The following is a 27,083-nucleotide window of genomic DNA, read 5'->3' as shown; positions in this document are numbered from 1 at the left end:
TTTCATTTTGGTGCTTGTCTGTGACTTATCTGTTGGTCTTAGTGGGAACGTAACACACAAACATAAACAAACACCACTGTTCAAAAGTTTGGAGTCACGTAGAAATGTCCTTGTTTTTAAAGAAAATCTATTTTTTTGTCTATTAAAATAACATAAAATTGATCAGAAATACAGTGTAGACATTGTTAATGTTGTAAATATTAATATAATATTGTAGCTGGAAATGTCTGATTTTGAATGGAATATCTACATGGGCGTACAGAGGCCCATTACCAACAACCATCACTACTGTGTTCCAATGGCACGTTGTGTTAGCTAATCCAAGTTTATAATTTTAAAAGGCTAATTGATCATGAGAAAAACCCTTTTGCAATTACGTCAGCACAGCTGAAAATTGCTGTGCTGATTAAAGAAGCGATACAACTGGCCTTCGTTAGACTAGTTAAGTATCTGGAGCATCAGCATTTGTGGGTTCGATTACAGGCTCAAAATGGACAGAAACAAATCACTTTCTTCTGAAATTCGTCAGTCTATTCTTGTTCTGAGAAATGAAGGAAATTCCATGTGAGAAATTGGCAAGAAACTGAAGATCTCGTACAACGCTGTGTACTACTCCCTTCAAAGAACAGCGCAAATTGGCTCTAACTAGAATAGAAAGAGGAGTGGGAGGCCCCGGTGCATAACTGAGCAAGAGGACAAGTACATTTGAGTGTCTAGTTTGAGAAACAGAAGCTTCAAGTCCTCAACTGGCAGCTTCATTAAATAGGACCCGCAAAACACCAGTCTCAACATCAACAGTGAAGAGGCGACTCCAATTTGAATAATTCAACTAAACTTAGATCTAATCACCAATGGTAAGTAAAGGAGGAGGATTAAAAACAAGAAATCTGGTTCAAGAGAAAGAAAGAGGGTTCTCCAACGTTCTCCAATGAGGAACTTCAGCTAAAAGAGCTAAGAACAGTACTTCCCTAAACTCTCATTCTACCACGAACTTCCACTTTTCATTTGGAGTTTATTTTGTTAAGGTATAGGTCCACAACAGCGGAGCTTCTGAAAACAATGTCCAAGTTTTCAACCCTCTTTCAGCTGGACAATTGGCAGTTTCTGAAGAGATCTGTGTTGATAAACATTTACCCAAGTAACAGCCCATCTAGTTGTGCATTATGGGAGAAATGTATCTATGTATATTTATGCATAGGGCCTATAGTGCATGCGCGTTCATGATTCTCTGTGTGTTTCAATGTGTGCAGAATTCTCAATTCATTTTGTGTCCTGATGATTGCTATATGAAAAGCTCTTCTCTCCAAACACCTGTCTGTCTGACTGTCTTGTTTGCATTCCCACACCATGCAAATGACTGTGTTAACTGTTCTGTCTCATTTATTACATGAGAGCCATGGGGAAGCGGTTAGGGTTTGTTCTGTAGAAGGAGACAAACCCCGTTTCCATAGTGATCAGTGTCTTAGCTCTGACCCTCAGGCCCAGCTTTAACAGAGCTTTTTAACCCACTCTCTCCTTCAGTATGTTAGGGGTACCAGGTTTCTCTCTGCTGCGTGCCAAGACTTGCATGTTTTTAATAGACAGATTTAATTACTATCCAAATTTAGGCTCAGGCCCTAACTTAGACTTGGACGGGCACACACACTATGCATGTCTGTCTGTCTGTCTGTCTGTCTGTGGCTCTCTGAACTGAACATCCAGGCCCTGTTCTGGTTCTAATGACAGCTGGTCAAACAATAAGAGGATAACAACTCTTCTTATGAATGAGCAGGGATGAAGCTAGGCCTTCAGCATTCTTACTCTCCTGTCCCCTGCCAATCACACATACACTCATGCACACACACATGCACGCACACATGCACACACACACACACACACACACACATACACACGTGCGCACACATGTGAGCACACACGCAATCCTCCTCCATTACAAATCATCTATTAGACGCCCTCCACTCCAATGGCTGTTAATCATATTATCTGGAATCCCTTGCACTTAAATCCATAACTGCTGTGTGTATTAATCGCAGGGAAAATCTCGTTATCAAGTCTATATTAATTAAAGCCATCTGCTGCCGATGGGGTGAGACTGGGGATAAAAGGTTGTGTGGGTGTGTTATAGGATGGGGATAGATAGAGGCATAGGGTAATGGATGTAACAAGCTTGACTTTTTATGTCTGAAGGAGTTATTTGTGTGTGTGTTTTGTTAGATAGTTAGAGATCGAAAGAGATGGTTGGAAGAGAGAGATATTATTTCTATGTGGGTGTTCAGAACACTTTGCGGCCCCTCTATCAGCCAATAGAAAAATGTTTTATCCTGGATGAATTCTTCATTGATTGGCTACCTTGATTCCTGTGTGAAATTGACTCATGTTACACAGACAAAGGTGAACCTCAGGACAACCCTCCATTAGTTTCTACCTGCATCATGTGTTATCATTGCCACGTGTTCTAATCCTTGTCGTTAGAGCTACGCAGGCATTCATAACCTCCCTCTGTGACAGCCACACCCTAGGCCTGTTTCACAACAATCCTCTTTGGCTACTGATCGCTCTCCCATCTGTCTAAGCTGTCAGTTAGCCTCTTAACACACACACACACACACACACACACACACACACACACACACACACACACACACACACACACACACACACACACAGAGATAGAAGGAGGATGAAGTTTTCCATTGTATTGTCTTCCACCTTCCTTCCACCACACATGAAGTGTTTGACTGGCCTTATGTGAATGTGCTAGTGAACCACCCTTTTTCATCAAGGGCTAGCCCTAGAGTATGGAGACAAAAAACGCCATGTGGAGTTCAAAACAGAATAATATTGAACTCAGCAATATTCAAAAAAGGAAACGCTGTTATGTTTTAATATGCTGCTTTTCCGGAAGTACCTTATTGCTTGGAGGCAGGAAGATGCAGAGAGTGAGAGGTGGATCGAGAGAGAGCGAGAGTGTGAAAGAAAAGAGAAAATGAAGAACAGAACACTACTGTATATAGCCTAGCATCCCAGATCTATCCATCTCTACCCTCTCTCTTTTGACACCCCTCCCTTCTTCTCACCCTTCCTTCATGTTTTCAACTTCAAGGCAGCAAAAACATGTCAGTGTGCCTGGGGGCGTAATCTTGGGCGGCCGATGCTTCACTCTGACACACACACACACACGCACGCACGTACACACGCACACACACACAAACACACACACACACTGAATGACAGCTGATCAGGGGAACCTGCCAAATGCCCTATTCTCCTCCTTTCTCTCCCTCTCTCATCTCAACACTCATCTCATTTATCCATTATTATTATTTTCTTTCTTCCTGTTCTCGTCTTTTGCGTCAGGCAGTGAAGCAGCCACCTGCGCTATGCTCTGGCTCAGTTAGTTGAACTGTCGCCTCGGGGGCCTCACCTGAGAATGCTGACAGCTGCCTGAATAATATTCCCTCCTCTCCCTCGACTGATGGGCCAATGCTGGAATGGTGGAGGGGGGAGGGGGGGGGGGGGTATCCACTAATAGATACAATCCCCCTATTTTGTCTTTCAAAGAAACACAGGGAATGTAGGAGGAGGAAGCGGAGGATGTTGGAGGGGGGGCCTTCTAAGACTTCGGGGAGGTAGGAAGCAGACACAGATCAGTGTAGGAGTTTTGATCACATTTTAGTTTGTGTGAATAAGAGTGCAGTGGTATGTTAGACCTGACCCTACGGTGGATGACTTCCTTATTGAACAACACAGAAGTTGGAGAAGTAAAGAATGAAAATTAATGGCATTTTCCACAAAACAGAAATGCACAAGTGCATCACTTCATGATGTTTTTTTCCAGACACATTGTGAAATGACAGAGACTCTTTGGTCTGACCGCAATGTTCACTGTATGTTCTGTGAGAACTGCTGCTGTCCAAGCAATGACTGATAGAGAAGCTTGGAGCTTGACAGACTTTTGGACGTTTGATTGGGTAAGAGGTAGTAAATCCCAGTCTCTGCTTTTCAGAGGAAACTACTGACACTTCAGACCACTGAGAAACAAGGGAGGAGGAAAATGAAGATGATGATGATAATGAAAGACAGAGGAGAAGATGAAGAAGAGGAGGACTTGATATGGTGAGAGGGTGATATGGTGCGAGATTTGTGTTGAGATCGTTTCTGTATTTAATAGGTAAAGCATTTCTGTCTCCTGATTGGCTGTCCTGCCCTCGATCCCTGACCCTGACACCTCAGCCACAGACGGGCAGGGCTCCACTGCTCACGCTCAGAAATAGATCTGTCAGATTTCACAGGCCTGCGTTGCTGTCCCCTCCCTGTCCCTCCCTGTCCCAGACAAGAGCCCCTCTGTCTCGCTGTGTTTACTCAGGAGAGGGCCCCCACAGCTTACACACCAGCTCTTTCTCTCTCTCTCTCCCTCGCTTTCTTTATCTCTCTTTATCAATTCAATTCAATTGACTTTATTGACATGGCAAGTTCATTATTACTTACATTGTCAAAGTATACATATCGAAAAATAAAAATTAAATAAAAATACATATTTATATATAAAATATATATTTATATACAAATAAATGGTGGGACCAACAGCAATAATAATAGTAGTAGTGGACATGGGATTACCATTAACAACAACTACAACAACAATATTAATGAGAACAACAATACATTAAAGCAATGGTAGTAGACCAGTGTCAACATGACTGAGAAGACACATGATGTGGTATGAAAGACAAAACCAAACAAGATGGGAAATATTATCAACATTACTTTGCACTTTTCACTGGCTGTCCCTCAGGTTGTGGCAAGAGGACACATATTTGGCTGCCAAAACTGCACATTTTGGCTTTTCACCCAAGAAATATTAGATTTTTTCTTCATCTTTTATAGTTTCAATTTTTTTGTATTGAATTATAATTTTGGGAAATAAATATTCTCTTAGGTCTGAGTATTTGTCACAGTGTAATAGGAAATGCAGCTCTGTCTCTACCTCTCCCCTGGAGTAGAGTGAGCACAGCCTGTCCTCTCTGGGCAGCCAGGTTTGTCTGTGACGACCGGTCTCTATAGCCAGACTGTCCTCTCTGGGCAGCTAGGTTTGTCTGTGACGACCGGTCTCTATAGCCAGACTGTACACACTGAGTCTGTACCTAGTCAGTGTTTTCCTCAGTTTTCTATCAGTCACAGTGGTCAGATAGTCTGCCACCATGTACTGTCTGTTTAGAGACAAATAACATTGAAGTTTACTTTGATGTTTGTGTCTTTCCAATAGGTGATATATTTTACTTTTTGTTTTGTGATGATTTGGTTGGGCCAGATTTTCTGAGTGCTGTCCTGAGGCTCTATGGGGTTGGTTTGGGTTGGTGAACTGAGCCTCAGAACCAGCTGGCTGAGTGCTGTCCTGAGGCTCTATGGGGTTGGTTTGGGTTGGTGAACTGAGCCTCAGAACCAGCTGGCTGAGTGCTGTCCTGAGGCTCTATGGGGTTGGTTTGGGTTGGTGAACTGAGCCTCAGAACCCGCTGGCTGAGGGGACTCTTCTCTTTTTTAATCTCTTGACATTGTAGAACTGTGTGATGGAATGTTTTGGGGTCACTTGTTTTTAGATGGTTATAAAATTTGATGGCTATTTTTTCTATTCGAATGAGGAGGGGGTATTGGCCCAATTCTGCTCTACATGTGTTATTTACAGTTATTCTTTGCACTTGCAATACAGTCTTTCAAAACTCTGCATGCAATATTTCGATTGGATGTTTGTCCCATTTGGTAAATTCATAATTAGAGATTGGACCCCATACTTCACTGCCATATAGAGCAATTGGTTCTATAACTGATTGAAAAAGTTTGAGCCAGATTCTAATTGGAATCTACCTGTGTTGCTGATATTTAGTCCTAGATATGTGTCGTTTTTGGTGTGTTCTAATAGAACTGTGTCCAAATAGAATTTATATTTGTCATCCTTATTTCCAGACCTTTTTTGGAATATCATTATATTTGTTTTTTTTAGGTTAACGGTCAGAGCCCAGGTCTGACAGAACCTGTGGTTAACGGTCAGAGCCCAGGTCTGACAGAACCTGTGGTTAACGGTCAGAGCCCAGGTCTGACAGAACCTGTGGTTAACGGTCAGAGCCCAGGTCTGACAGAACCTGTGGTTAACGGTCAGAGCCCAGGTCTGACAGAACCTGTGGTTAACGGTCAGAGCCCAGGTCTGACAGAACCTGTGGTTAACGGTCAGAGCCCAGGTCTGACAGAACCTGTGGTTAACGGTCAGAGCCCAGGTCTGACAGAACCTGTGGTTAACGGTCAGAGTCCAGGTCTGACAGAACCTGTGGTTAACGGTCAGAGCCCAGGTCTGACAGAACCTGTGGTTAACGGTCAGAGCCCAGGTCTGACAGAACCTGTGGTTAACGGTCAGAGCCCAGGTCTGACAGAACCTGTGGTTAACGGTCAGAGCCCAGGTCTGACAGAACCTGTGGTTAACGGTCAGAGCCCAGGTCTGACAGAACCTGTGGTTAACGGTCAGAGCCCAGGTCTGACAGAACCTGTGGTTAACGGTCAGAGTCCAGGTCTGACAGAACCTGTGGTTAACGGTCAGAGTCCAGGTCTGACAGAACCTGTGGTTAACGGTCAGAGCCCAGGTCTGACAGAACCTGTGGTTAACGGTCAGAGCCCAGGTCTGACAGAACCTGTGGTTAACGGTCAGAGCCCAGGTCTGACAGAACCTGTGGTTAACGGTCAGAGCCCAGGTCTGACAGAACCTGTGGTTAACGGTCAGAGCCCAGGTCTGACAGAACCTGTGGTTAACGGTCAGAGCCCAGGTCTGACAGAACCTGTGGTTAACGGTCAGAGCCCAGGTCTGACAGAACCTGTGGTTAACGGTCAGAGCCCAGGTCTGACAGAACCTGTGGTTAACGGTCAGAGCCCAGGTCTGACAGAACCTGTGAAGATGATCTAGGTGCTGCTGTAACCCCTCTTTAGTGGGAGACAGTAGCACCAGGTCATCTGCGTACAGCAGACACTTGATTTCAGTGTTGTGTAGGGTGATACCAGGTGCTGCCGATTCTTCTAATGTTGTTGCCAATTCATTAAATGTAGATGTTAAAGAGTGTTGGACTTATTGGGCAGCCATGTTTCACTCCCCGTCCCTGAGAGAAGTCTGTTTGCTTGTTGCCAATTTTAACCACACATTTGCTTTTAGTGTACGTTGATTTAATAAAATCATATGTTTTCCCTCCAATACCACTTTCTATTAGTTTATAAAAAAGACCTTCGTGCCAAATTGAATCAAATGCTTTCTTGAAATCTACAAAACACGAGTAGATTTTGCCTTTGTTTTGGTTTACTTGTTTATCAATTAGAGTGTGGAGGGTGTAAATGTGGTCTGTTGTACGATTATTTTTTTGAAATCCAATCTGCCTTCTGCTCAGGATGTTGTGTTCGTCAAGGAAATTATGTAGTCTGCTATTTATAACACTGCAGAGAATTTTCCCCAAGTTGCTATTAATGCAAATTCCTCTGTAATTATTTGGGTCAAATTTTTTTCCATTTTTATAGATTGGTGTGATCAATCCCTGGTTCCAAATATCGGGGAAAATACCTGCAGTGAGGATAATGTTGAAGAGTTTGAGTATAGCTCATTTTAATTTGTGGTCTGTATATTTGATCATTTCATTTAAAATACCATCAGCACCACGGGCCTTTTTGGGTTGGAGAGTGCATAGTTTTACCAATAATTCTTCTTCTGTATTGGGGGTATCCACAGGATTCTGATAGTCTTTAACTGCTGATTCAAGGATTTGTAATTTTTCTTGTATATCTTTTTGTTCTGGGCTCTTTGTTATATTGCTGTAGAGGTTTGCAAAGTGATTTCTCCACATGTCCCCATTTTGGATAGCCAAATCTCATGATGAGGTTTGTTTAATTGATTCCAATTCGTGGTTGGGTTCTGCTGTGATTTTACTGTGGTCTGAGAGAGGTGTTAGTGGGCTGACTGTGATGGCTCTGAGAGACTCTGGGTTTAGGTCGTGAGGAAGTAGTCTACAGTGGTGCTGCCAAGGGATGAGCTGCAGGTGTACCCACCAAAAGAGTCCCCTCTCAGCCTACCATTGACTATGTACAGACCCAGTGTTCGACAGAGCTGTAGGTGTACCTGCCAAAAGAGTCCTCTCTCAGCCTACCATCGACTATGTACAGACCCAGTGTTCCACAGAGCTGTAGGTGTACCTACCAAAAGAGTCCCCTCTCAGCCTACCATCGACTATGTACAGACCCAGTGTTCCACAGAGCTGTAGGTGTACCTACCAAAAGAGTCCCCTCTCAGCCTACCATCGACTATGTACAGACCCAGTGTTCCACAGAGCTGTAGGTGTACCTACCAAAAGAGTCCCCTCTCAGCCTACCATCGACTATGTACAGACCCAGTGTTTGACAGAGCTTCACGAGCTGTACTCCATTTTTGTTTTTCACTTTGTCATAGTTGTTTCTGTGGGGGTATGTGGGGAGGGAAAGGTTGTTGCTTCCTGGTAGGTGTTTATCCCCATGACTGTTAATAGTGTCTAGTTCTTCTGTTGTTCTACCATTCAGGTCTCCACAGACCAGTACGTTGCCTTGGGCCTGAAAGTGACTAATTTCCTCCTCTAGAATGGAGAAACTCTCTTCATTGAAGTAGGGTGGAATGTATGTGGCACAGAGGAAGACGCTTTTATCTGTCAAGAAGCCTCCTTGTTGATTTTTAACCATATAAAGAATTCTCCTGTTTTGATCAATTCGATTGAATTAATTAGTTCAGATTTATACCATATTAGCATTCCCCCTGAGTCTCTGCCCTGTTTGATTCCTTTTAATTTAGTGGATGGTATGATTATCTCCCTATAACCTAGTGGACAGCCAGTGGAAACATCACATCATCTTTATCTCTCTCTCTCTCTCTCTCTCTCTCTCTCTCTCTTTCTTTCTCTCTCTTTCTCTCTCTTTCTCTCTCTTTCTTTCTCTCTCGTTCTCTCTCTCTCTCTCTTTCTCTCTTTCTCGCTTTCTCTCTTTCTCTCTCTCTCGCTTTCTCTCTTTCTCTCTCTCCTCCTCTCCCTTTCTCTCTTTCTCTCTCTCTCTCTTTCTTTCTCGTTCTCTCTCTTTCTTTCTCGTTCTCTCTCTCTCTCTCTCTCTCTCTCTCTCTCTCTCTCTCTCCCTCTCTCTCTCTCTCTCTCTCTCTCTCTTTCTTTCTCTCTCTTTCTCTCTCTTTCTCTCTCTTTCTTTCTCTCTCTTTCTCTCTCTCTCTCGCTTTCTCTCTTTCTCGCTTTCTCTCTTTCTCTCTCTCTCGCTTTCTCTCTTTCTCTCTCTCCTCCTCTCCCTTTCTCTCTCCCTCTCTCTCTCTTTTTTTACTGAAAGCTAATAGCACTTCAGATTAAAGAGCGTGGGCCGATTTCAGACACAGATTAAGCCTACTCCTGAACAAAAAAGCGTGCTCAATGAGGAATCTCCATTGAAACTGCTTTTTAGTCCAGGGGTCATGAAATGTACTGAGAAGATGATCCCTTTCTCTCTCTATCAAACCTGCTCCTGTCGTTTTTATATCTTTGTACTTTTTTTCTAGTTCTTACTTTCTCTTTTGCTGTTGTTCCCACCCTGATTCCAGGGGTTGCAACTTTCACTGGGAAAGATGATTGGTGTGCTTTAGGACCATGTGGACTCCGCCGAGCGGTCGGGTAGGCTGTTTGGAGTGTTTATCCCACAGGATACCCAATAAAATAAATATTTTTGAAATGTCCACCCCACTTCTAAAACTAAAGTTGTGCCCCTGTCCGATTCCATATCTCTTTCTGTTCCCTCCTCTCGTTCAACCACACCCCCTTTTCCTCTACTTATTTTCTTCCACTATTCCACTATCCCGTGAGATCAATTTGCCTGAGTGTGGCCGGATGTGAAAGCAAGACACATTCTCACGCTTGTCATCTACTCACCATGTTTTATCACTCATGTTGCCTGTGGCTCCCTACTCTTTCAAACATTCTCTCCATCCATTCTTCATTTCAACCTCTCCTGTCTTCTTTCCTGCGATTCTCTGACTCTTCATGTAGTCAGGTACTGTAGGTTCTCTAACTTTTCTCTTACCAACTCAATGCAAATTCAATTAAACCTCGGGAGACTCAACTAACTTTTTAAAAGAAACAGGAAAAGAAACTCTCTCGTTCATTTTTCTCTCCAATCTGGCTCCTCTACCCATCTAATTCTTAGAGTTCTTCTCTTTTTCCTCTTCTTCTGTCCTACGCCTTTTTCTCCCTATCCCTCCTCCATATCTCCCGCTCTCCTCTCTTCCCTTTCTCCCCCCTCCGTCCAGCTGTATAAATCTACGGTGTGTTTTCCCTTGCCATGCTCCAGGTTGTGTTATTCTTGGTAAGTGACAGAAGCAGGGCAGGAACCGGCTAACGGTGGGAACAGGACTTCACTGCCATTTTAAACCAGGGAAGGAACCAGAACAGTTTAAGAAGGTCAACTCCACCTTTTCATAACCCCAGACACAGGTGATATTACTATTCCCAATACAGAATACTCTGCGTGGTTTAATCCACATCACAGCAAATATTCATCACACAAATCAAACCAATCTGAGGATTGTTCCATCCAGTATAACATTTCAGGGACCCCCAAGCCAGGGGCTGTATTTGATGGGGTAACCCAGGTCAGGTGCCCTGGTCTGGGGGAAAGCAGCAGCTAACCATTCGACTAGACCTATATGGTATTTGTTCCAATCCTTGGACTTCCAAAAGTAACCACTATAAGGCAGAGGAGATCACATGTACTGTAGCAGTTGTTGGACTCTTTCTCCCTCTCCTGTACTCTCGTTCTCTCATTCTCTCTTTCTCTCTCTGCTCCATATCCATATGACACTGTGTCTATGCACTTACCAAGAGTAACAGAAGATAACCTAAAGCCACAAACTTGTGATGTATCGACCAACAAACCTCGCTTTCCTTTCAATTTGTAATTGGTCGTTTAAAAATTATTCTTTTGAATGTTCTTAATGAGATTGTGGCGGGTAAATGAGGAAGAATGTTTTTGTTTCGGTTAGGCCCAGGCTGTATAAACACCAACATCATTACCAGTTAATGGTTGCTAAGTGACTGGCCCACTGAATCATGTGTCTTTGCAGGGACGGTAAATTGTTTGTGTAAAAAGTCTTGGGAAGGAGTTTATTGGGTTTATTTTAAATATGGTTTGTAAGTTTAAATATCCCTACTTTAATCGATCCAATAAAGCTATACTGGTGTCATATGAAGGCAGTTAACCACTGACTGATAATACAATTAACAACAATAAAAACTTTATTTGTAAAGTGCTTTCAATTATTTGCACTCAAGAATCTAATGATACTTACCATCCTTACTGTCTGTTTAAGATTAAGATATAACAATGACCTTGTCCAATGACGCTTCACTATAGTAGTTTTTAGCAGTAATATCTCCATTTCAAATCATCTAAACAAACCAGGTATTAAATCCCTAAACCCATTAATTCTCTATTTCTCTATCACTCTTCCTCGTCCTCTCACTCAAACACACACACACAAACACACACACACACGCACACACACACGCACACACACACGCACACACACTCGCACACACACAAGCACGCATGTAACAGTATAACTTTAGACCGTCCCCTCGCCCATATCCAGGCGCGAACCAGGGACCCTCTGCACACATCAACAACAGTCACCCACGAAGCATTGTTACCCATCGCTCCACAAAAGCCGCGGCCCTTGCAGAGCAAAGGGGAACCACTACTTCAAGGTCTCAGAGCAAGTGACGTCACCGATTGAAACGCTATTTAGCGTGCACCGTTAACTAAGCTAGCCGTTTCACATCCGTTGCACTCACCCCCCTTTTGACCTTCCTCCTTTTCCGCAGCAACCAGTGATCCGGGTCACGCCACCAATGTAACAGTATAACTTTAGACCGTCCCCTCGCCCATTCCCAGGCGCGAACCAGGGACCCTCTGCACACATCAACAACAGTCACCCACGAAGCATTGTTACCCATCGCTCCACAAAAGCCGCGGCCCTTGCAGAGCAAAGGGGAACCACTACTTCAAGGTCTCAGAGCAAGTGACGTCACCGTTTGAAACGCTATTTAGCGTGCACCGCTAACTAAGCTAGCCATTTCACATCCGTTACACACACACACGCACACATAAACACAAATGCACACACTTTGATGTAGCTTTATGATTGGCTCCCCGGCCTTCTTGGGGATGTTCAGTGGGTTAGCTACTGGTCGAGTTCTCAGGTCAAACAGCTCTCTCCTTAACTTGACATGGCCATTCTAACACTGATTGTCCCACTGGGAAAGATGTGACAGCCATGAGAGAGAGAGCAATCTTTAGTGAATGCATGCACATGCACACCCACCCACCCCCCCTCACACACACACACCCACACACACACACGCACGCACGCACGCACACACACACACACATATTCCAACCTGAGTCAGTGGAAATGAGGTCAACCCATAACTCAGTGCTAACATCACACTTACCACTGGCCAAGTCACCCCTTAATTCTCTGCTTTATTGCCATCCTATTTCCCTCAATATTCCCTTTCTCCAACTCTCTCCTCCCTCTTTCCCTCAATATTCCCTTTCTCCAACTCTCTCCTCCCTCTTTCCCTCAATATTCCCTTTCTCCAACTCTCTCCCCCCTCTTTCGCTCAATATTCCCTTTCTCCAACTCTCTCCCCCCTCTTTCCCTCAATATTCACCTTCTCCAACTCTCTCCCCCCTCTTTCCCTCAATATTCCCTTTCTCCAACTCTCTCCTCCCTTTTTCCCTCAATATTCCCTTTCTCCAACTCTCTCCCCCCTCTTTCGCTCAATATTCCCTTTCTCCAACTCTCTCCCCCCTCTTTCCCTCAATATTCCCTTTCTCCAACTCTCTCCCCCCTCTTTCCTTCAATATTCCCTTACTCCAACTCTCTCCTCCCTCTTTCCCTCAATATTCCCTTTCTCCAACTCTCTCCCCCCTCTTTCGCTCAATATTCCCTTTCTCCAACTCTCTCCCCCCTCTTTCCCTCAATATTCACTTTCTCCAACTCTCTCCCCCCTCTTTCCCTCAATATTCCCTTTCTCCACCTCTCTCCCCCCTCTCTCCCTACTCTACCTTTTCACTAGTCTCCTTCTCTCTCACTGTCGGAGGCACTTTACGACTGCATGTATCTGCTGGATCAGGCGTTCTAGTGGAGAACGTTCTATTTGTCCAGTAGTTACCAGTATGCTACTGACGCTCACTCTGACATCACAGCTCAAATATTTAGCATCTCCTGTCCTGGCATCTGTGAAGGAGGGAAAGTGTACAGATGACATAATAGAGGAAAGGTTATGATTATACATAAGTGATAACTGCAGAATAACTGCAGGCTGATTTGAATACTGTCCGTTAGAGTTCAAAGTTCAGAGGTCGGTGAGATCAGGTGAGAGGTGACAGGAGTGATAACAAAGGATTTCCAGATGGGAAGAAATGAGAGGCTATATATACACTGTAAAAAAAAATTGGGGGGGGATTTAGTCAAAACAAAGTTGAAAGTGTGAGATTTCTAAACATTTAAAATCGAAACTAGAGTGAGACTCAACGAATACAGTAAAGAACTGATGTTTTTATGAGTAAGTTCATTTTTAAGTTGTTATTCTGCACTGTCAACACTTTGTTCAACACTTTTATAAGCAATAAAATGCACATTCTCCCTACTACCACTCATGCTACAACCTGAACTGCAGATGCAATGAATGAGTATAGCAAAGTGTTCACATAAGCTTGTGTTGTGTCATAGCTGTTTGTGTCTTTTTTAATATTGAGGAATATTTAACTTTCTCTGGTCATAGCAGTAACAACATGAGTTGGTGCATGAATCAGAAATAATGAAGTGCGACTTGAGTTTTGCCATCAGCTGGAAGATCCTGTCCCATTTGCTCAGCGGAGGGAGGGAGAACAGAGGGACGGCGAGTAAGAGTCAGTCTCACCACTGCTCCCTCCCCTCAGACTGACCATCAGGATGCAAGTCATCAGTCCAGTAAAAACAAGAGTAACACAACAAATGATCTATTACCAGTGTGATCATATGACACATTTTTTTTAACATACATTTAAAATGGTCTGAGAAAAACAACATTGGCAGAGAAAATCAAACATTGCTAATAAGCAGAGAAAATGTATTTGGCCTATAGATTACTGTAGAAACTTCATTGCTACAGAACTGTTTGCAGTTACAGTCTTGTCTCAATTTGTAGTTAGAGTCTTGTCTCATCGTTGCAACTCCCCTATAGACTTGGGAGAGACGAAGGTCGAGAGCCATGAGTCTCTGAAACGCAGCACTGCTCGCTTAACCCGGAAGCCAGCCTCACTAATCTGTCGGAGGAAACACTGTCCAACTGACAACTATTGTCAGCTTGCAGTCACCAGCTTGACTTTTTCCAAATTGTGTTAAGTTACAGCCTTATTCTAAAAATGTTTGCAAATGTATATATATAAAAAACAGAAATACCTTATTTACACAAGTATTCAGACCCTTTGCTATGAGACTCGAAATTGAGCTCAGGTGCATCCAGTTTCCATTGATCATCCTTGAGATCCTTCTACAACTTTGTTTTGACAGGGCAACTTTACCTGTGGTAAATTCAATTGATTGGACATGATTTGGAAAGGCACACACCTGTCTATATAAGGTCCCAAAGTTCGCAGTGCGTGTCAGAGACCAAGCCATGAGGTCGAAGTTATTGTCTGTAGAGCTCCGAGACAGGATTGTGTCGAGGCACAGATCTAGGGAAGGGTACCAAAGAATGTCTGCAGCATTGAAGGTCCCTAAGAACACACTGGCCTCCATCATTCTTAAAATGGAAGAAGTTTTCAACCACCAAGACTCTTCCTAAAGCTGGCCGCCAACTAAGCGATCGGGGGAGAAAGGTCTTGGTCAGGGAGGTGACCAAGAACCTGATGGTCACTCAGACAGAGCTCCAGAGTTCATATGTGGAGATGGGAGAACCACTGCGGTACTCCACCAATCAGGCCTTTATGGTAGAGTGTTGGCCTGTCTTTGGCCTGAATGCCAAGCGTCACATCTGGAGGAAACCTGCGACCATCCCTACGGTGAAGCATGGTTGTGGCAGAATCATGCTGTGGGGATGTTTTTCAGCGTCATGGACTGGAAGACTAGTCAGGGTCGAGGGAAAGATAAACGGACCAAAGTACAGAGAGATCCTTGATGAAAACCTGCTCCAGAGCGCTCAGGACCTCAGACTGTGGTGAGAGTTCACCTTCCAACAGGGCAATGACCCAAAGCATACAGCCAAGACAACGCAGGAGTGGCATCGGGACAAGTCTCTGAATGTCCTTGAGTGGTCGAGCCAGAGCCCGGACTTGAACCCGATCAAACAGCTCTGGAGAGACATGAAAATAGCTGTGCTGCGACACTTCCAATCCAACCTGACAGAGCTTGAGAGGATCTGCAAAGAAGAATGGGCGAAACTCCCCAAATACAGGTGTACCAAACTTGTAATGTCGTACCCAAGAAGACTTGATGCTACAATCGCTGCCAAAGGTGCTTCAACAAAGTACTGAGTAAAGGGTCTGAATACCTATGTAAATGTGATATTTAATCCATTTTAGAATAAGGTTGTAACATAACAAAATGTGGAAAAATCCAAGGGGTCTGTATCATTTCCGAATGCACTATCTTCTACCCTTAAACCTAGCTTTAACCCTTTAACCTTTAACATAACCACAGGAAATAGGGGTGCTGAGGGTGCTGCAGCACCTTCGGAAAAATCTGAATTAAAAACAAATGTCACTGTTTTTGAAAGTAGACACAGGGCCTTTTCTTGTTGTTTATTAGCAGACTGATGTAGCCATCTGTAGCGCAGGAAATTATTTAGTTTTTTTCTCCATCTATAAAAAATTGCAGCACCCCCACCCCCAAAACATCTTCCAGCAGCTATGACCCTAATCATTATTCTAAACCCATAACCATAACCAAAACCTTTGCAAGCAGTTGCTTCTCAGCCGATAGTTTGTTGATAGTATTAACCATCCGGACTACCCAAATAAAGTTTGACTGTAGGTTATACTGAAAAATTGTGAAGTTGACTCAACTATGTTTTATTAGTCAAAGAAAATTTGGTGTAAATCAGGATAACGTTAACTTTGAAGTTGATAGAGCATGAAAAAGGCCATGCAACTTTATGACTGGAAATGATGTCAAGGGGAAAAAAACGCTATGGCTCTTGTATCTATGGCATCTCTATTGACTGAAGATGTGATTTTAAACTTTACATGTTGGTGATATAAGGGTCAAGTAAATGTGCATGTCTCCCTCCTCCACAAAGTCTAAATGGGACAGTGATAGTGGTGGAACTGGGTGAACTATAGGGTTAACTGGGACACTTTAGTGTTAAGTGGTACAATAGGGTTACATTGGATGGTCTTTTGTTAAACCAGGCATTGTAGAGTTAAGTGGGATACTGTAGTTTTAAATGGGACACTAAAGGGTTAAGTAAACACTACATGGTTAAATTTGACATTATATGGTGATGTTGGTTACTATGGTGTTAAATGGGACACTATAGGGTTAAGTGGTATACTGCTAGAGCAGAGCAGCCCAGGGCCGGGCAAAGGGCCAGCTTCTGCTCCACTCATAAACATGGAGGCCATAGTGTGTGTGTGTGTGTGTGTGTGTGTGTGTGTGTGTGTGTGTGTGTGTGTGTGTGTGTGTGTGTGTGTGTGTGTGTGTGTGTGTGTGTGTGTGTGTGTGTGTGTGTGTGTGTGTGTGTACGTTTGTACTAGCGTGTGTGCATGCGTGTTTGTGAGCTTGTGTGTGCATGTTGGTGTGTGTGTGCCAGGGACAGCCCAGTGACTCACAGTGTACAACCAAGCCATCCTCAGAAAGAGCAGAGCACAGATTTAAAGAGACAGGAACCCTCAGAGGATATATATATATATATATATATAATATAGAATATATATATAATGAGAGTGAGTGAGAGAGAGAGAGAGAGAGAGAGAGAGAGAGAGAGAGGAAACACGAGTGATACCGAGAGGGAGCGAGAGAGAGAGAGAGAGAGAGAGAGAGTGAGTGAGAGAGAGAGGAGAGACGTGATGTGACGAGCCACGAGGGGTGCTGTTGAGTGTGTGTTCTATCTCTCAGCGTCAGGATCAGATTGATGTTGACACAGTGCTCATATCCTGTGTGAAGAAGTTGTCACTGTTCTGTTCTGCCACTAGGTGTGACTTTCCTCTGCTGGGAAACCAGGTCGCTATGACTCGCTCAGGTCACATCTGATTGCCAACTAACAGAGAGTAAGAAGGAATGAATGAACTAAAGCACACGTGCTTCTGGTCATCTATGAACGTTTGAACATCTTGAAAAACAATCTGACCTTAATGGCCATGTACAATCTCCACCCGGCATTAGCCAGAAGAGGACTGGCCACCCCTCAGAGCCTGGTCCTCTCCACCCGGCATTAGCCAGAAGAGGACTGGCCACCCCTCAGAGCCTGGTCCTCTCTACCCAGCACAGCCAGAAGAGGACTGGCCACCCCTCAGAGCCTGGTCCTCTCTACCCAGCACAGCCAGAAGAGGACTGGCCACCAATCAGAGCCTGGTCCTCTCTACCCAGCACAGCCAGAAGAGGACTGGCCACCAATCAGAGCCTGGTCCTCTCTACCCAGCACAGCAAGAAGAGGACTGGCCACTCCTCAGAGCCTGGTTCCTCTCTACCCAGCACAGCCAGAAGAGGACTGGCCACCCCTCAGAGCCTGGTTCCTCTCTACCCAGCACAGCCAGAAGAGGACTGGCCACCCCTCAGAGCCTGGTCCTCTCTAACCAGCACAGCCAGAAGAGGACTGGCCACCCCTCAGAGCCTGGTCCTCTCTACCCAGCACAGCCAGAAGAGGACTGGCCACCCCTCATAGCCTGGTTCTTCTCTAGGTTTCTTCCTAGGTTCCTGCCTTTCTAGGGAGTTTTTTTTTAGCCACGGTGCTTCTACACCTTCATTGCTTGCTGTATGGGGATTTAGGCTGGGTTTCTGTATAAGCACTTTGTGAAATCTGCTGATGTAAAAAGGGCTTTATAAATAAATGTGATTGATTGATTAATTGATGGAGCACAAAATGTATGGTAAATCAGTATATTTTGAGATTTTGTATAAACACTGTTTATGTTAACTGTATGGATTTGCTGGGTGTACCACATTGCCATGCCACCCATATTATTTGGGTTATTCTTTTTTCAAATCTGCATTGGGAAGGGCTCATAAGCAAGCATATCACAAATACAATTTGATTTGATTTTGATTAGATTTTTTATTTTTTATTCTGACATTTATTTCTATTTAGCATCATCAATTGACTCGTTGCTTTTTGGAACTGAGAGGTTGTGACTGTCGTTTTAGTGGATGTACTCTGGACCCTCCATGGGGAACTTGGTTTCTTTTACCTCTCTCAGGGTCACTCTCCCCTTGCATGATAACCTCACTGTCCTCCCTCCCTGTCATCCTGCTGGAGCTAAATCAACAATCAATAACATCCATTCACAAATGCATTGTCACACACACACACTCACGGACTCACGCACAGAAACACACACACACACACACACACACACACACACACACACACACACACACACACACACACACACACACACACACACACACACACACACACACACACACACACACTCACGGACTCACGCACGGAAACACACACACACATACACACACACACACACACACACACACACACACACACACACACACACACACACACACACACACACACACACACAGAAACTATTCGATGAAACGATTTGGCATGGTATGCCAACTGCACCACCCTTGACCACAGATGGTGATGCAGACGGCCCAGCGCATCACAGATGGTGATGCAGAAGGCCCAGCGCATCACTGATGGTGATGCAGACGGCCCAGCGCATCACTGATGGTGATGCAGACGGCCCAGCCATCACTGATGGTGATGCAGACGGCCCAGCGCATCACTGATGGTGATGCAGACGGCCCAGCCATCACTGATGGTGATGCAGACGGCCCAGCCATCCCTGATGGTGATGCAGACGGCCCAGCCATCACTGATGGTGATGCAGACGGCCCAGCCATCACTGATGGTGATGCAGACGGCCCAGCCATCACTGATGGTGATGCAGACGGCCCAGCGCATCACTGATGGTGATGCAGACGGCCCAGCCATCACTGATGGTGATGCAGACGGCCCAGCCATCCCTGATGGTGATGCAGACGGCCCAGCCATCACTGATGGTGATGCAGACGGCCCAGCCATCACTGATGGTGATGCAGACGGCCCAGCCATCACTGATGGTGATGCAGACGGCCCAGCGCATCACTGATGGTGATGCAGACGGCCCAGCCATCACTGATGGTGATGCAGACAGCCCAGCCATCCCTGATGGTGATGCAGACGGCCCAGCCATCACTGATGGTGAGCTCCCAGCCATCCAGGATGTAAATGCCAGGCGGTGTCTTAGAAATTCCCGGGAAAAAAATTGCTTAAGACTCCAGCCACCCAAGACATGGACTGTTCTCCGTGCTCCCGTCTGGCAAACGGTACCGGTCCATTAAGACTCAGACCAACAGACTCCTAAACAGCTTCTATCCCCCGGCCAAAGGACTGTTAAGTGGCTAACAACTGCTGCTCCCCCTCAAACCTATGCCGCAGTGAAGATGATGCTGCAGTGGATAGCAGCAGTCTTATGGGCTCCTGACCAATTGTGTGATTTTGTGTTTGTTTTTTTACCATAACATTTCTTTTACATAATGCCTCTGCCGTCATTTCCTGTGACTGAAAACAGCTTCCAGACATCAGAACAGCGAACACTAAGCTCGATTTAGATGACAATTTCTACTTCAATAAGTCGGCAGCTCTGGACATTCTGCTAAGTCCGGACCAGGAACGGATCCCCAGGACTCGAAAGAGGAAGTGGTGGCGAAAGAGAGGAAGGCGAGGCGTCATCCTGACGAGATTACGTTGGTGAGTAAAAAGACCGCCATTTCCCTTTGTTCTGTTGGCAGACGTCCAGTCACTGGATGAACTGTTCTATCAATGGGGCCTGGAAAACTGTAATATGATATGTTTCTCAGGATTGTGGTTGAATGAGGCATCATCAAGAGTGGACGGCAGACTCTGGTAAGACAAAGGGAGGAGGGGTGTGTCTCTTTGTTAACAACAGCTGGTGTACAATCTTAGTATGTCTCTTGATAAGCTGCAGTCCATACTATTTACCAAGAGAATTTACACCTATATTATTAGTAGCTGTCTATTTACCACCACAAACTGATGCTGGTAAAAAAATAAAAATAATAATAGTAACTCAGTAAGCAGTATGGGGCCAAAAGCAAACAAGAAAATGCACATTCAGAGGTGGCGCTTCTTGTGGCTGAGGATTCTAACGCAGGGAAATTGAACTCTGTTTTATCTCATATTTACCAGCATGTCACTTCTGCAACTAGAGGTGACAACACCTTTACTCCACACATAGAAACGCATACAAGGCCTTCCCTCGGCCTCCCTTTGGCAAATCTGACCATAACTCTTTTCTCCTGCTTACTGCTTCCCAGCAAAAACTCAAACAGGAAGTACCAGTGATACTCTCGATACGGAGGTGGTACAATGACACGGATGCTATGCTACAGGACTGTTTTGCTAGCACAGACTGGAATATGTTCCCGGGAATCATCCAATAACATGGAGGAGTTTACCACATCAGTCAGTGGCTCATTAATAAGTGCATTGATGACGTCGCCCCCAAAGTGACCTTACAAATATACACCAACCAGAAGCCATGGATGACAGACAATATCGTCACTGAGCTAAAGACTAGAGCTGCCACTTTCAAGGAGCAGGACTCTAATCCAGACGCTTATAAGAAATCCCGCTAGTACCTCAAGCCAGTCATCGAACAAGCAAAGCATCAATACAGGACCAAGATCGAATCCTACTACTCCGGCTCTGATGCTCGATGGATGTGGCAGGGCTTACAAACTATCACAGATTACAAAAGGAAAACCCAGCCGCAAACTTTCCAGCGACGCAAGCCTAAGAGACAAACTAAATGCATTCTATGCTCTCTTCTATGCAAGCAACACTGAACCATGCTTGAGAGCACCAGCTGTCCAAAAGACTGTGTGATCTCGCTCTCCAAAGCCGAATGAGTAAGACCTTTAAACAAGTGAACATGCACAAGGAATACCAGGGCATGAACTCAGAGCATACGCTGACCAGCTGGCAATTGTCTTCACTGTTCATTGACTACAGTTCAGCATTCAACACCATAGTCCCCTCTAAGTTCATCACCAAGCTCAAGACCCAGGCACTGAACACCTCCCTCTGCCACTGGATCCTGGAATTCCTGACGGGCCGCCTCCAGGTAGTGAGGATAGGCAACAACACAACTGCCACACTGACCTTCAACATGGGGGCCTCTCAGGGGTGTGTGCTCAGTCCCCTCCTGTACTCCTGTACTCCCTGTTGACCCATGACTGCACAACTACAACACCATCATCAAATTTTTCTAATGACATGACGGTGGAAGGACTGATCACCGATGACGATGAGTCAGCCTATAGGGAGTAGGTCAGAGGCCAACAAAGTTGTTGTAAAGATGAGGAGAGGTATGTCTGTTTCAAAAAAAAGATCTATTGTACTTGTTGTTCAGACTCTGGTCTTGTCTCATCTTGATTACTGCCCGGTAATATGGTCCAGTGCAGCAAAGAAAGATCTAACAAGGCTGAAGCTGGCTCAAAACAGAGTAGTATGCCTTGACCTTAATTGCACATACAGAACTAACATCACCAACATGGTTGAGGGTTAACGGGAGATTCAAGTTTTTATGAGAAAAATAACTGTGATGAAAATTCCAGATTGTCTGCATAATCAAATAACATTCAGCTCATACACCCGTACCGTACATACCCCACAAGACATACCACCAAGGGTCTCTTCAGACACACATACATACCCCACAAGACATACCACCAAGGGTCTCTTCAGACACCCGTACCGTACACACCCCACAAGACATACCACCAAGGGTCTCTTCAGACACCCACACATACCCCACAAGACATACCACCAAGGGTCTCTTCAGACACCCACACATACCCCACAAGACATACCACCAAGGGTCTCTTCAGACACCCGTACCGTACATACCCCACAAGACATGCCACCAAGGGTCTCTTCAGACACCCGTACCGTACATACCCCACAAGACATGCCACCAAGGGTCTCTTCAGACACCCGTACCGTACATACCCCACAAGACATACCACCAAGGGTCTCTTCAGACACCCACACATACCCCACAAGACATACCACCAAGGGTCTCTTCACAGTCCCCAAGTCCAAAACAAATTCATGGCAAAGTATTATTCAGAGCCATGATTGCATGGAACTCCCTTCCATCATCCATTATTCAAGCAAACAACAAAATTACCTTTAAAAAATGTATTGAACAACATCTGACGGAACGGCGGGGACTGTGAGGGGACACATACAAACACATGCACACACACACACTTTAACACAGCACATAGTTACATAGCAGACCAATCCAAACTCATCTCACTGCATGTCCATCCCATCCATTATCTCAGCCAATCAAGGCTAGCAGGAAGGTTCATTGCTTTTTCCGTGGCTAAACCAACTAGGCTTATAATTTAATGTTTTCATTTGTATTTACAGATGGAATACAAGTTTGTTATTAAGGCACATGAAAGTTCACATGCTCCAGAAGGCATTTCTGCCAGAATAACACATTTTGATTAAAAAAATATATATTTACATTCAAATGCCTCTCCTGTGAAGTAGTGATGCGTGACATACACCTAGTTTCCTGAAACAAGTCACATATGGTTGTATTTGACATTTTTGTGACAAAAATACTCCAGCCACCCAAGCCACAGACTGTTATCTCTGCTACTGCGCAGCAAGCGGTACCTGTGCAAATCTAGAGCCAAAAGGATCCGTAACAGCTTCTATCCACAAGCCATAAAAGTGCTAAACAAGAATGCTAAATAGCTCATCAAATGGCTACCCGGACTACCTGTATTGAGCCTTTTTTGCACTAACTCTCTTGCACACACACTAGACTCTACCCACACACTCACACATACTGGACTATACCCACACACTCACACATACTGGACTCTACCCACACACTCACACACACTAGACTCTACCCACACACTCACACATACTGGACTCTATCCACACACTAGACTCTATCCACACACTCACACACACTAGACTCTATCCACACACTAGACTCTACCCACACACTCACACACACTAGACTCTTTCCACACACTCACAAATACTGGACTCTATCCACACACTAGACTCTATCCACACACTCACACACACTAGACTCTATCCACACACTAGACTCTACCCACACACTCACACACACTAGACTCTACCCACACACTCACACATACTGGACTCTACCCACACACTAGACTCTATCCACACACTCACACATACTGGACTCTATCCACACACTAGACTCTTTCCACACACTCACACATACTGGACTCTATCCACACACTAGACTCTATCCACACACTCACACACACTAGACTCTATCCACACACTAGACTCTACCCACACACTCACACACACTAGACTCTACCCACACACTCACACATACTGGACTCTACCCACACACTAGACTCTATCCACACACTCACACATACTGGACTCTATCCACACACTAGACTCTATCCACACACTCACACACACTAGACTCTATCCACACACTAGACTCTACCCACACACTCACACATACTGGACTCTACCCACACACGCACACATACTACATACGCTTACACACATAATGTGCACACATATGCATACTGATCCCCCCCCCCCCCCCCCCCACACACACACACACACACACACACACACAAAGACACACACACACACACACCTACACCTGTTCTTTACGAAGCATGTGAGAAATAACATTTGATTTGTTTGCTGCTAATATGATTATTGATTAGATTGTTTTACTACCACTATGGTGCTGTTCATTGCTGCCATTACAATTATTAACACCTATCTATTTCTCCTGCTACTGGTCACTATTACTCCTGTTCACATGTATATATTACCACTAGTACATTACCATCAGAATTTAAATATTCCTGCTACAAGTCGCTTTTCAACTCTGTTTACATGCCTTTTTTTATTGATTATTGATTTGAATTTTTATTGATTATTGATTTTTATTGATTATATTGATTACTGCACTGTTGTGTAGAGCATGCAGGTTAAGCATTTCACTGGACTTGTGCATGTGACAATAAAAATAGAAATTGAACACACTCTCTCACTCACTCACTCACTCACTCACTCACTCACTCACTCACTCACTCACTCACACACACACACGCACGCACGCACGCACACACACACACACACACACACACACACACACACACACACACACACACACACACACACACACACACACACACACACACACACACACACACACACACACACACACACACACACACGTTGGATAATGGTGAGGAGAATGACAGCAGTGCACAGTTACATAACCTCTGTCTTTACATTACAATCAGTAGCACTGCACAGCATGACCAGAGACAATGCATTAGCAGGGTCTACAGTAGCGTTGGCCTGGCCATCACAGCCTCAGGACTCACTGGCTCACACCGTAACACTATCAATGGCTCTGGGAAATATAGCTGGACTGGCAGGAACATCATCATCAGTATCTGTGATTGATACTGTACACATGTCTCTTTGTGTGTATTTTATTTTCCTTTTGTTTATTTATGGGTTTGTCTGTGTTCTGTATGAACCAGCATGTTTGTTAACTTGTGAATGTTTGTGTGTTAGATAAGGTCTGCAGTGAGGGGGTTAAGTCTCTGTGGATAGAGGGAGTTTACATTCTGGCAAGCTCGGCGTGCGTGCGTTTGTGTGTGTGTCACAAAGTGTGCATGTGTTCATGCATGTCTGTGCGTGTGAGTGTGTGCGTGCCTGCGTGTGTGTGCGGATTTGAGGGAGTCTATATTCTGGCAGCCTCCAGTTTACACAGATGGAGCAGCTCTCTCTGGATAACCACAGCAAATTCCTCCCACTGTCCAAGTTAGCACTTCTTAGGGAGAGAACCATACTCCCCCCCCCCCCCCCCCCCCCCCGTCTCACCCCATCTCTCTCCCCCTCTTTCACACTCCTCTACAGAGTAAAACAGACTTGGCTAATCGAGACAGACTAGAAATAATGATTGTCCTTTTTTCAATCTAAACAAGCCCAGGCAGATCTGAGTAATCAATTGAAGAGTGTGAGGAGGCCTAGGAGAAAACTGTTGAAGTCATTCGAAGATTATACACTATGACTTAAACACCAAAAAGCAGGGAATACAGGGAAAGTCCTGAGAGGATGGAACAGATCAGTAAAATGTGGAGGGTAATATAGGTTTAGGGTAAGCTATTTCCTGTACATCCTCAGTGATGCATGCACACACACACACTGGCTCTCATATATATGCTGGAGTGTCCACTTCTCACCACAAAACAGGACCTGTCAAAAGCTCCCACCCCTCACATTCTAATGCACTGTTGGTCCCCTCCTGTCTTCATGAGTTTGGAGTTTTCAGGCACACATTTCCTGTGTGTGTGTGTGGGGGGGGGGGGGGGGATAATCCACCACCCCTGTCTGCGATGCTCTAGCAAAACACAAGCCTGCTTACTTGTAATCACACTCACAGTTGCCCCTATTTGTCGGATTTGAAGGCATTTCCCGACGTCCGACATGGACATGGACAGAATGTTGAATGACCTGGCTGGTGTGTGTGTTTCAGTGTGCGAGTACATGTGCGTGTGTTTAAGCACTATATACTATGTCCTTCCTTTGGTTTCTTGTAAGTTCACATTTGTATATTTGTGCTCATGATTTCAGGAAGGATGAAAGACAACAAGTCTCTCTGTTCAATTGTACAACTAATGTAGCATTTCTTCCCTCTAAAAGTGACTGTATGTAGCTCAGCTCTGGTGAAGTGATTATGTTAACGCACAATCCTAACATGACCAATATTTCCACAGTGTAATGACACATCCATTGCTATTTTAATGTAACCACATCTACCTTGCTGCCTGGCCAACCACTTAGCCCTACTGTCTGTGACACACGAGCGCTGTATCATCGGTTTGATGACAACTATAGTGTTAGTTGAGTTTAAAGCATCCTCTCAGGGGATGACCCGGGAGCCAAGAGGTCTCAGAGGCCAACCATGATCTCAAGAAGATCTCACTTTCATGTTCTCTTCAAATGACCTCATTTTTAGTCCAGCACAATTTTTATTGAGTTGCAGCACATGTTTACCAGAGGTTGGTTTTCTCCCTGTTGAAGCTGCCATTCCCCTGAGGCTAAGTCTAACATTATTAACACAGGATATGGACCCCAAAGAGGCTGTCCTCACCACTGCCTGTATCCCCGGGGTTCTACCTGTAAACCAGGTCGTCTACGTGTCGGTCTGAATGCCTGCCATATGGTCTTCAAAGTCACAGCGCCTGAAGACAACCAGTGGGAGGGGTTAGTTGTAAGACCAAGCCAGTTTGCTGATTGGTATATGATCAAGTAACATGTTAGTCACTTTGTGTGTGAACAGAAGTAAACTTTATTTTGTTCCGTGTAAAAATAAACGTTGGTTGAAAGAGTGTTGCAGAGACTCAGCGGCTCTGGATTCCTCTGCTCTGGTCTGGCAGGCAGGCTGGCCGCATGCTGTTGGAAAATGAATCAGTGCCACAGGGCTGTTAGAGAGAGTGACCGGGGGAAGGGAGGAGAGGAGAGAGAGATAAAGAAAGAGAACGGGAAGTGTATTTAAGTTAGAGAAAGAAAGATAGAGAGAGAATGTGAAGGGAGGGAGGCCTTAGCTAACCTCTGTGTGCTGCTCTACTGTACACGAATGAAGGGCAGTCATCATTAGAGAACCATGGGGTGGAATACACTGCAGCTTAACCCTTTATGGACCAGGGAGGGAGTGAGAGA

Source organism: Oncorhynchus kisutch, linkage group LG24 (genome assembly GCF_002021735.2).
Source record: "Oncorhynchus kisutch isolate 150728-3 linkage group LG24, Okis_V2, whole genome shotgun sequence".
Classification (NCBI taxonomy): domain Eukaryota; kingdom Metazoa; phylum Chordata; class Actinopteri; order Salmoniformes; family Salmonidae; genus Oncorhynchus; species Oncorhynchus kisutch.
The sequence above is the reverse complement of the archived record's forward strand: the minus strand, read 5'-3'. Positions refer to the sequence as shown.